At 40.8% G+C, this 10,022-nt stretch overlaps 1 pseudogene; it reads left to right on the top strand.

Moving 5' to 3' along the window:
- Window positions 1-82: 82 nt before the first annotated feature.
- LOC130600339 (stress-70 protein, mitochondrial-like) lies at window positions 83-1,475 on the top strand (annotated as a pseudogene).
- Window positions 1,476-10,022: the final 8,547 nt, after the last annotated feature.

A 10,022-nucleotide genomic window follows, 5' to 3' on the forward strand; every position in this document is an offset into this window, starting at 1 on the left:
TTCCTAATCTCCGTTGACCCTCGCGGTCGCTGAAGCTTGCCGGCTGCGGCTCTAGCTAGGCTAGCTCCGATCAGCTGACTGAATGACTGCGCCCAGCGTGGCACAGACTTTCTGGAATGGGCTCAGTCAAAATGTTCTCAGAGCAGCATCCAGCAGAAAATATGCCTCAGAAGCAATTAAAGGTGCTGTTATTGGAATTGATTTGGGCACAACCACCTCCTGCGTGGCAGTTCTGGAAGGAAAGCAAGCGAAAGTGCTGGAAAACTCTGAAGGTGCCAGGACAACCCTTCAGTTGTTGCATTCACAGGTGATGGCGAGCGCTTGGTTGGGATGCCAGCAAAGCGGCAGGCGGTAACTAACCCCCACAACACCTTCTACGCCACCAAGCGTCTCATCGGACGGCGCTATGATGACTCTGAAGTGAAGAATGATATTAAATATGTTCCATTTAAAATTGTCCGTGCCTCAATGGTGATGCCTGGGTAGAGGCTCATGGGAAACTCTATTCTACAAGCCAGATTGGTGCCTTCGTACTAATGAAGATGAAGGAAACTGCAGAAAATTACCTGGGGCATGCAGCAAAGAACACTGTGATCACAGTCCCTGCTTACTTCAATGATTCTCAGAGACAGGCTACAAAAGATGCTGGGCAGATGGCTGGCTTGAATGTTTTGAGGGTGATTAATGAGCCAACAGCAGCTGCACTTGCCTATGGTTTGGACAAGTCTGAAGACAAAGTTACAGCAGTCTACGATTTGGGTGGTGGCACTTTCGATATCTCCATTTTGGAAATCCAGAAGGGAGTCTTCGAGGTGAAGTCCACCAATGGTGACACTTTCTTAGGTGGAGAAGATTTTGACCAGGCTTTGATCCAGTATATTGTTAAAGAGTTCAAGAGAGAGATGGGTGTTGACCTGACTAAAGACAACATGGCCCTTCAGAGGGTGAGGGGAAGCATCGGAGAAAGCCAAGTGTGAGCTTTCATCATCTGTGCAGACTGACATCAACTTGCCATACCTTACTATGGATGACTCTGGACCAAAGCACTTGAACATGAAGCTGAGTCGCTCGCAGTTTGAGGGCATTGTAGCTGATCTGATCAAAAGGACGGCCAGAAAGCCATACAGGATGCTGAAGTCAGCAAGAGTGACATCGGTGAAGTCATCCTTGTTGGTGGCATGACCAGAATGCCAAAGGTGCAGCAGACTGTACAGGATCTGTTTGGCCGTGCTCCTAGCAAAGCTGTTAATCCTGATGAAGCTGTTGCTATTGGTGAAGCTATTCAAGGTGGTGTGTTAGCTGGTGATGTTACTGATGTGCTACTGCTGGATGTAACTCCCCTCTCCTTGGGGATTGAGACACTGGGAGGTGTCTTCACAAAGCTCATCAACAGGAATACTACCATACCAACAAAAAAAAAAGGTCTTAGAACCCATCCTCTCTCTTTCCCTCCTGTCTCCTGGCTGCTCACCTGAATTTTTCTCTGAAGTATGTGAAGCTACCTGGGATTTTGGTCTGCTTGGTCCACCCGGCAAGATGATCGTTCAGCTGAGACAGTCCTCTCCAGAGTAGGCAGCCCTCTTCCACGAACTGCACCTTTCGTTCCGCGATCACGTTGGGGTCACCATTTGAGGGGATTTAAGGCACGGACTCCTATTGCAAGTTGAAGACCCTTTTACTTCAGATTACAAAGATTATATACATTTTACATTATGTCCACACGCTCAGAGCTACAATGTGATTAGTTAGTTGCTGCTGTACATGCACACAAGACGAGCTTTTAATTGGTTAGTCTGCCTTTTTCCTTTTGACCTTCTCCTCACTTCTCAGTTCCTACAGAGTTTTGCTGGAGTCTAGTTCCTCAAAGAGCTAAAATTACAGAGAGTCTGTTGCAGAATGGCTCCAAGAGCAAGGCCATGGATCCTTAGAGGCCTTGTGCGAGCAAAGCAAGGTGTAGGCCTTACAGGTAACCTGATACCGGATGTGGGAGGAGAATGTGAAGGAAGCTGTGTAGAAGTAACCAATACTGTTGTGACTAGGAGGCGTGGCTAAACACCACGCGGATATAAGCGAAGTGCGCCACAAATAAAGTAGAAGTTTGCTTATCACCCATATTGGGTTGGCGTGTCTTGCTTCTCCTCGCCGCTAACAAGAGTCTTGCTCAAAGTTAGTTCCCCATAGAATTAAGGTTGCTCTGCATATTCTGACCAAGTTCAAACTCATCCTACAAGGGAAACTTTCAATTACTCTGTAATTCTCCTCAAGACAACTCAAAGTTGTTTACGGATGAAATAAGTTTAAATTTCCCAGGGAACTGAATGCAATGAACACATCCAGGATTTTAGATCACCATTTGTCCTGGGTTAAGCAGTAGCGGTCATTTTTCTCCTTTTTAATAGCTGGTGCAGTGCTGTGGTTTTGACTTTCAGCCTGGGAACAATGCTGGTAACACCAATGTTTTTAGTTGTTGCTCAGAAATATTTACTCCAATCAAGGACTTTGTGAGTCTCATGCTCTGCCAGGGAGGAGGGGAAGCCAGCAGGAAGCAGAGACAGGACACCTGAACCAAACTAGCCAAAAAGGTATTCCATACCACAGCACGTCATGCCCAGTAAATAAACTGGGGGCAGTTACCCAGAAGGACTAGATCACTGCTCGTGTCTGGCTGGGTATCGGTCGGTGCTTGGTGGCGAGTGGTTGTCTTCCCTTCCCTTGTTATTTCCTTTATCATTATTGTTATTGGTGGTAGCAGTAGTGGTTTTGTGTTATACCTTAGTTACTGGACTGTTCTTATGTCAACCCATGGGAGATAGATACATTCTTTTGATTCTCCTCCCCATCCCTCTGGGTGCAGGGGGAAGAAGGGGGAGGAGTGTGCGAGTGGCTGTGTGATTCTGGGTTGCCACCTGTGCTTAAACCACGACACCATTTTGTTTCCATCTCTGGGTATTGTTCCAGAATACTGTTTTCCCTACTTTTGATGTTTAATTGTTTCTCTAAATCTCTCAAGCAGCCTCCAGCTGTGTGCAATGTCATTCAGGCATAACAGAAAAGTGACAATATTAGACTTTGTCCATGGCTTTTAGATCTCCTTGATATTGTGGGTGAGGACCATCAGACTATTTATATCTTTGAAACAGAGAGCGGAACAGTGTTCATCCTTTTGCCTTTAAAAAAAAGCCAAATAGCAGTATTTTTATTATGCTGTTGATAGGTGCAAATTTGCTAATTGATTGCACAGGTCATAGATTAAGAATTGCTGATTTTCGAGCTGCAGCCAGGTTGGCATCAAAAGGAGCTGGTGCTGGGGAGTTTCAGGGGCAGTTGTTGGGAACTATTGCATTTATGGCACCGGAGGTAAGGAACCAGTTTTGGAAATTACTTCGAAAAGTTTGTTTGTACTCTTTAAGCTGATTCATACAGCCAAATAATAGAAATGTGGTTTAAATGTACTTGTTCTAAAATTTAGGAACTATTCCAACATGGTGATAATGACATTTCTTTCTTGCTGTCAAAGTTGTTCTAAGTAGCTTGTTGCAAGCTACGTGATAAGTATTGCTATTAAAGATCAAATGACTGTTTGGTCAAAAGCTATCTATTGCAAGATAATTTGCCCCTTGATCAGGAATTTTACTTACTAGCTCTCTACAGCTGTATAAATCTCATGCCATAAGTGGATAATCTGAGCTTTGATCTGTCCAGGTTCTGAGAGGTCAGCAATTTGGCAGGAGCTGTGATGTGTGGAGTGTTGGCTGCGTTGTTATAAAAATGGCTTGTGCTAAACCTCCCTGGAATGCAGAGAAACACTCCAATCATCTTGCTCTGATATTTAAGGTGAGGTAATTTGTTTCTACAAATATGCTACAGAAGACACTGACTAATTTGATATACAGCAATGTGAATTTTAGAAAAGTATACAAGTGGTAGGGTTTGTTGCAATGGCTCTTCTTTATACTGGTGCTGTTAGTACAAAAATGACTATTGATGCCAACATAATTATACTTGCTCATTTAAACAAAAAAAAAGGCTACCAACACAATATAATATGCAGAAAAAGCTCTGGTGTAAAATATAAATATGTAATGTAACAGGCTTAAAAAGATAATATTTAGGAATAGAGTTGATCTTGACTCCAGGCAAAAATTGGAGTTTGAGCTCTTTCCTTACAATCCTGTAAAAAAGAAAAAGATGTTTTTCTACCATATAATGGTTGTGTATGCATATTTCATAGTGGGGAATGTCCTTTTGTAAAAACCTGATGTTCCATGTTCTGATTTTGCTGAAAGATATTTACCATTATGCCATGCTATATATGAATATTATTCCTTCTGACCTTCTAGGTCATATATTTTGTCATTCATGTTTCTTACTAAAATCAATTAGGTATATTTAATTCTAAAAATATAATTGAACTGTAGGCATGAATAAAGAAAATACTGCCACAGTTGAAGAAAGTGATTAGCATGAGTGAAGAAAGTGTTTCCACAAAACAAAACTAGCACACCAGTATTCAAATATGTTCTAATTAATTACAAATCATATATGAGAGATGTAATTAACTTGGTTCTGTGCCTGTGAAACTGGTGGTGTCACCCTAGTGTTCTCAATCTTAGCTTGATCTAGAGAAGATCAAAATAAATTTGGTCAAGAGTGGTCTGCTTCTGTCTGAGAAAGATTGCCCTTTGGGGTGGCAGCAGAAATACAGTAAAGACAATGCAAGAGAGCATACCCAGCTTAACATATCATAACGTAACATCACTCAGCTTAATATATCTCAGTGTTTGCCTACACTATGCCAATTAACAGTGATGGCAAGTATTAGACTAAAGAATGCCCATGTCACATAAAAGCTTTTACGGCCTGCTTTGCAGATGGTTACTGCAGAATCTTGCCGCAAGAGGAAAATTTAGAAAACAGTACAAGGAGAGAGGCAGACTGTGAAAAGTAATAGAACATATGTTATTGAGGAAAGTAGCATAACGGGAGCTTAAGACCCTTTTTGTAAAATGGAAGCAGTAATTTAATTCTTAAACTCCATTAGGGAATATTCTAAGTGGATAAAAGCTCATAATTAGTCAGCTGAAAATTATTAGCTTGTTGAAGGCTTTGGCCTTCACTGACTTCTAATTCTAAGAAAGTTACTTTCCCTTTGTTCAGATTGCTAGTGCAGCTACTGCTCCATCTATCCATTCACATTTCTCTCCTGGTTTGAGAGATGTGACTCTTTGGTGTTTAGAACCTCAACCTCAGCACAGACCCCCATCAAGGGAGCTGCTGAAACACCCAGTCTTCCATACTACGTGATAGCTACTTATGTGCAAGGCTGATATACCAAAGATGCTGCTACTGAAAGTATGATAACTATCTTGCAGTGCAGTTAGAGCACAGACACTTATATTATTCTGCTGGCCTTAATGATAGATACATCAAGAACATAAGACCAGTGGAGGCCCCTAAGTATATGAATGACAAATTGAGATCTTTACCTAAGCTCAGTATGCAACGTTTCACAACTTGTACAGAGACTTGTAAACTGTGCCTTTTCAAACATCTGTCTCTATGTGAACACAAAAGCATTTTTTCCTTAAATCTGCATAATTACTTATTTGGAGCACTTTTTAAGCAATATTAGCAGCTGAGGGGCTCGGGATCTATTTCAGTAAATGCCATGGTTTAAACCCAGTCAGCCATGCAGTTTCTACACCCCCCCCCCCCCCTTTCTTTTCTTCCCCCCCCCCCCCCCCCCGCTCCTGGAGGGCGGAGAATCAAAAGAATGTAACTCCCACAGGGTTGAGATAAAAACAGTCCAGTAACTAAGGTATAACGCAAAGCACTACTGCTACCACCAACGATAATAACGAAATAACAAGTGAAGAGAATACAATGCCACCCACCGAAATGAGCCTGACCCAGAAGAGAGCGAGTGCCCTTCCGGATCACTCCCAGTTACCTCCCCAGGCATGATGTGATGTGGTATGGAATACCTCTTTGGCTAGCTTGGGTCAGGTGTCCTGTCTCTGCTTCCTCCCAGCTTCCCCTCCTCCCTGGCAGAGCATGAGACTCACAAAGTCCTTGGTCAAACATTACTTAGCAACAACTAAAAACATCGGTGCTTTCAGCTCTGTTCCCAGGATGAAAGTCAAAACACAATGCTGCACCAGCTACTAAGAAGGAGAAAAATTGACTGCTACTGCTAAACCCAGGACAGTATACCAATCACTGTTCCATTTCACATCATGTAGATGTAAGCAGAGTTCTGCAGTTAGTCAGTTTTCAGCACTGGTTAAAAGAAAGTTCTGTATCTGTCTCTTAATTACACAAAGTTCTCAAGTACCAAATCCAAATATCGATGGATACTTTAAAAAAACATTTTGCCTTCCTTAAAGTAAGAGCAGGCAGTTGTGGTTCACTGCATTTACCACTGGTCATGTAATTACTTCTGAAATTAAAGTTTGTTTTCATTGTATTCTTAACTTCCAGGGAAAGGTGATCTTTTAAAATAGTCTTTAGAAAAAGATGCCACTGTGTCATGGAACATCTTGCTGACAGGTTTTTAAAACAGATTTGCTGGAAATCTGGAATAAAATAAAAAACCATCTGATAAATGCATAAAACAACTTTGTCTGAATTGTGCTAAACATTAAGCCTTCTTTTCATATAAAAATTTCTTCTAACAAATCACATAGAGACATTCCATGTCAAATGCCCCAAACTCAGCTCCTATTGAAATTTATGGGAGATTTATGGGAGACTTTGTCCTGTACTTCAGTGGGTGCTGGTGCCACCTATGAAAAAATCTCATTCTTTGTGTGAGAAAACTGAGGTTGCATCCTGTGCTGATAGAAGTTTTACCTGCTGTTTTCTTTCTGTTGTGCATCATTTATTTACTATAGCCATTAGTGATAATTTAATTTGAAAATGCTAAATATTACCATAAGGTATTTATTTTAACAAGAAACAAACTTGAAAAAACAAAGTTAAGTAAAATGTGAAGTAAAGCTTCACCTGTAGTGCAAAACTTGTGATTTTATCAGGTGTGTTTTTAAAATAATTTTAAAGGCAGTCTTTTAGATTCTGATGCATGTAATGTCAAAGGAAAATGGCAGCTTTTCTTTTGCCTTAAGGGGGGTGTGTGTCTTTCTAAATCAAATAGTCATTGTGTTTAATCAATTTTGAGGAGAAAAAAGAAAACAAAAACGCTTCATGTTTTAACTCTTCAGAAGCCAGTTGAATTGTTGGACTGAGATAAATTGGTTATTTTCAGTGACTCAGGATAAACTAAATAAACTGTAGCACATTAAGAATGTACAATACAATTTGGAAGTAAAATATCTTTAAGTTTGCAGGGATGATAGTGCTCATGCTAATTAAAGCAGTGTCATTAGTTGTGAATGTATTTGTTTTGGAATCTTTACATTCTTTTGTTTTGAAGGTTTGTTAGACTTTGAATAGTTAAAAAGATAATACCAAAATGTGAAGTTTGGTAGTTCTGTTTTGTACTTTATCACTTTAGAATTTCTTATTATAATAAGATTTTTTCCAAGTCTCTTATGTGCAGGCTTTAGAGGATTCCGTCTTGCCAATTCATGTACTGGAAGATCAGTTGTCAGATTTACACTGTTTCTGGCAGAAATGTAAACTGATGAAACTCAGTTAATCAGTATTTGTCGCTCCCCATGCCTACCACATTGCAAATTCAAACTGACTCTAGGTGTCCAAATGAATTCGAGTTTGTGCTTCCCTCAGCTTGCTGGTAATTGTGTTGCTTTTAAAATGTAGATGTGATGCAATATTCTTATTTTCTTTGGATCAAAGCTGGACTGAAAATTATATTGTGTAATTATTTTGTTTGTTTTCATAATATTTTGGTACTTAAGTTGTAAATAATGTCTACTGATGTTTCACTTCTACCAAAGTGCACTTTCACAATGAAATTATATTTGCTATGTGATGAATTCCTAAGATTTCCATGGCTTAAGAGCTAACTTCTATTAGTACCTTATTGTGCAAGCAAATTTGAAAAAAATATCTGGGTTAAGAAATTTGGCTTCAATTTATCCTTTATTATTTTAAATATATCAAGATGTTTTAATTAAGTTTTTACCCCGTTGAACCAATTTTCTATAGTATACTTGGTACCTATTTTGGAGGGTTTTCTTTGTAATAAAAAAAGGTTTTGAACAAATTTTGTCCTTTGCTTATTTTAATGTAAATGTGCTTAATGATGTGAAGAAAATATTTCTGATACGCTTCACTGTTGATACAATTTCACATGCAGCATTTGATATAGAAAGACTTCATTTCTAATATTGACACATGAATATCAGCTAATGTATGTATCTTAGGTATATCAATCAAGAATGCTTATATAAAGGGCAGCAATAAACACTAAATACCTTTAAAGTGATAATTAAAGGCAGGAACTGCTTTGTATCTAGGAACATCATTTTGCTTATGTCCTTAGATCTAACATTAAATGTCACATTACTACAGAAGTGTAAAAATTAAATGCCAAGTCAAGCGAGTTGATTTGGCTAGAACAGTTCTGGAGCCGCTGAGAGATATCTTGGAACTTAATTTGCTATTTTATGGTTTTTAGTGAATTGATTCTGTTGCTTCTGATATAATTAGCAAATATAAATCTTTCCTTATTTAGGCAATCTGAATATGTATTGCAAAACTAAAAACTTGTTTCAGTTGCTTGTGTTTCTCCATTTTTTTTTTTTCTTAATATTTTTAAAACAAGCTCTTGAATATTTAGATAATTGTCCTGGGTTCAACAGTATCAGTCATTTTTCTCCTTCTTAGTAGCTGGCGCAGCGCTGTGTTTTTGACTTTCAGTCTGGGAACAGCGCTGATAACAATGATGTTTTGAGTTTTTGCTCAAATGTTTAGACTGACCAAGGACTTTCTGAGCCTCATGCTCTGCCAGGGAGGAGGGAAAGCCAGGAGGAAGCAGAGACAGGACACCTGACCCAAACTGACCAAAGAGGTACTCCATACCACAGCACATCATACCCACGATGTAACTGAGAGTTACTTGGAAGGGTTAGTGCATTGCGGGGTTGGACTACGTATTGGTCGGTGCTTGGTTGGGTGGGGTAGGGCGAGTTATCAGTCAGTGGGTGGTGAGGTGTTGTATTCTCTTCCCTTGTTATTTCCTTTATCATTATTTTTTTTTTGGTGGTAGCAGTAGTGATTTGTGTTATACCTTAGTTACTAAACTGTTCTTATCTCAACCTGTGGCAGTTACATTCTTTCGATTTTGCTCCCCATCCCTCCGGGAGCAGGGAGATGGGAAGAAGGGGGGGAATGAGAAAGAAACAGTGTGGCTGATTTATGCCCAACTGGACTTAAACCACGACACTTCTGTTTGGTGTCCAACGTGGGGCACAAAGGGTTGAGATAGCGACAGATCTGACCAGAGTGTGTCTAATTGCATTTGTGATAAGCATTCATTGTTTTGGATTAATAGTCACTCATCACAATGCTGATTTATTGGCTCTCAAAGTTGTTTCTCTTGATTTCACAGTTTCAGAATGTTGTACCTTACTTAGAGCAGGTATTTGCTGTGTTAGTGTTTATCAAGTGTGGGGCTTGGGCTAAGGTTCTTGTCTTATTGTACTTTATGGTAATGACTTATAATATGGGTGGGCTCCGCCAGCAGGGCAGGATGGACATGGCTGTGGACTTGTACCTGGCCGTCCCGCTGCTCTTCACCGTCCTGGACCTCGTCCTCACCTCCATCTTAGTGAGGCTGTGGGGAGCCGAGGGGGAGTGGCCCGGGGAGGCGGTGGTGGCCAAACTGGCCCAGAAGAGCTGCCCCAGGGACCAGGAGGCCAGGAGGGGGCGGCTGCCAGTAGAGGAGTTCAGGGAGGTCGAGGAGGAGAAGGAGGCGGCTGCTGAGCAGCGGGAGGAGGTGGCAGAGGAACCAGGCCCCGTGGCCGAGCTCAGCCCCGTGGCAGAGCCCAGCCCCACAGAGGCTGAGAGCATCCTTGGGGAGATCCTGGAGAAGAGAAGGC

Source organism: Pezoporus wallicus, unplaced genomic scaffold (assembly GCF_028554395.1).
Source record: "Pezoporus wallicus isolate ANWC-B61680 ecotype Strahan unplaced genomic scaffold, APGP_CSIRO_Pwel_v1 contig_4450, whole genome shotgun sequence".
Lineage (NCBI taxonomy): Eukaryota > Metazoa > Chordata > Aves > Psittaciformes > Psittacidae > Pezoporus > Pezoporus wallicus.